At 29.6% G+C, this 2,452-nt stretch overlaps 1 long non-coding RNA gene across 1 annotated transcript; it reads left to right on the top strand.

Moving 5' to 3' along the window:
- LOC110266605 lies at nucleotides 1,498-2,452 on the top strand. The gene is made up of 2 exons (XR_002354038.1): nucleotides 1,498-1,873; nucleotides 2,128-2,452. It is a non-coding gene; the product is annotated as an uncharacterized LOC110266605 (long non-coding RNA).

Genomic DNA, 2,452 nt, shown 5'->3' with positions numbered 1-2,452 from the left:
ATATTAATTGATTTTTTATACATTAAATTTTTTTTTAATTTAGTTTCTGTTAACGTTAAACGTCAACAAAATATTAGTGAATTGTCAAATTATTTGTATACTCTTATCTTCCAACACACACTGTAATCTAGCCCAACTTCCAACACACACTGTAACTTAGTGGTGGAGAGTATGGAAGGAGGTAATAGTGGTGAAATAGAGGATGATATAAGAGTGAGAGGTGGTGATTTGGTGCTATATCATTAATTTTGTTAGTTATATAATGATTTTTATTTCTTTTTTTTTTCAATGGAGATGTAATCAATTAATATTTAGATTTTTTTTATCAAATTTTTAAGTTTTTTTGAGAGATGTTTTATCTTTTGAATTATTTAAAGATATTTTATTAGGGCCAGAAATTTTCGAATACCAATTTATCATCTGATAGTTAACTTAATACATAAAATAATAACAAATTTTTATTTTTATTTTTGTTGTAAGACATGTTAGATTTTTCGTCCTAAGATGTACTCTAAAATTAACAAAAATTGGCACGTGTATGGTTAAATAGGTAGTTAGATATTTGTTTTTTTAAAGATACAGTAGATATCTATTTTCTTCTAAAGTGAATGTGTTATTTGAAATAAACAATATATTTAAATATATAAAAAAATAGAAACAATAGTTATTTTAAAAGAAAATGAGTATCAGTGAATAATATATTGTGGTATCTTATATTATAATCAAATATCTCTTCAGATGATATTTGAAAAGCAATTCAAATCCTTGGGTGTGATTGATTGACAATAATAATAAATGCTTTATATAAACTTGCTAATAAAAATGTACATATATAGTGGACGAGACATATACCTACAAATGGAGGCCTTATAGCAAAGAACAATATTGAATGAATAAAATTATGAAAGACTGAAAGAGAGGCTTTAGGTTAGCATAAACATACATTCTGCACTACATACCAATGACCCACCAAGCTTTATGTCTGAGGTGTTTAAGCTCTCTCCAATGGTACCTTCCATCACTTCACAATCATCATGCAAGAGTCTTTGCGGCATGACATGTTACCATGTACCCTTCCAAGTAAACAAAGATATGTAAACATCACATAAACTTATAACTTCAAGACCAAAGAGAATCCATCAACATGCGCCCGCTTATTCTAGAGTAGGTAGTCAAGTTTCTTTTGTTTTTCTAAGATATCAAATTTGATTTTAGTTTTGCCAATAATAATTATAATTTGATCTCTAATTTATTTTTTATAATAAATTTTGAATATTTAATAATGATATATTTTTATATTTTTAAAATTAAATATTAATTTTTAACTCTTTTTAGTAAGTTAAACAAATACTTTTAAGTACCATAGCAATCACCTAATTTTGATGTACTTTTAAATGATAATTTTTAATTATATTATTTTTTTCCAAAAGAAAAGAGAAAACAAAAATGAAAAAACTAAAGAGAATCCTATGTACTAACCAAACAAATTTTGGAGATTCTTCCCGTTGTCTTGTCTTCTTTTTCTCCAATTCCAATCTTTCTTTTCTTGATTCAGAACCAAAAATATAAATAAATACATAAAGGGAGGATTAATTAGTAAAGGTGCAAAATCAATCACTATAGCCATGCCAGGCTGAAAGATGGGAAGATCCTGATGCATAATGAATTAATGCATACACTTTTTTTGTGTTACAAATTCACGGGTTGAAATTGTAAGCACCTAAATTTTTGAAGGATCTAACTTTCTAAGATACCAATTAAGAGGAGCTTCTTCAATTCGAATGGTTCTCGTGTGTTGCCTAAGAAGATTGCGTTTGTTTTCACCCTTTAGGAGCCTCGAATCGACCTTTCCAACTCCGCTATATATTCATAGGTTACTTTGTCTCTTATCCCATATAGATAAACACAACAATTGATTATATCAAATCTTAAGGAGTATATAATAATGTTCTAAATTAATTCAAATTGATTTGAGATATTTTTAGGAGCTTTATTATTCCCCTTTTAAAACAAGTTAATTAGTAATGCAATTTTTCAATTTTACTATTGAATAATTATTATTACTTTTATTCGTAAGATTGCCGGTGGTTTAATAGAAGTCACTGATTGTATATAATCTCTACACAGCAAGGTTTGGGGAGAGGAGTTTCTCAAAGCAACAATTCAGATGATGCTTACGAGTAGGGGTGCACAAGACCCGGTCCGGTCCGAAGACCCGGATCGGACCCGATGACTTCGGGGCTAATTTGGCCCGATTTCGTTATGGTTCGGTCAGACCCGAGATTTCAATAGATGGCTCCGGTTATTTATTAAATTGGGTTCGGGCCAAGTCTCGGGTCACCCGGCCCCGGCCCGTTGGACCCGTGTAGTTGTTTGCTACTTAATATTTTGTTGTTATTGGTTGGTATGACACTATAAATTATTATTATTATGTTAATCTTGTGTTGGTTGT

The sequence above is a fragment of the Arachis ipaensis genome, chromosome B09, assembly GCF_000816755.2.
Source record: "Arachis ipaensis cultivar K30076 chromosome B09, Araip1.1, whole genome shotgun sequence".
NCBI lineage: Eukaryota > Viridiplantae > Streptophyta > Magnoliopsida > Fabales > Fabaceae > Arachis > Arachis ipaensis.
Note: the sequence above shows the minus strand (reverse complement) of the source record. Positions and strands in the feature narration are given on the sequence as shown.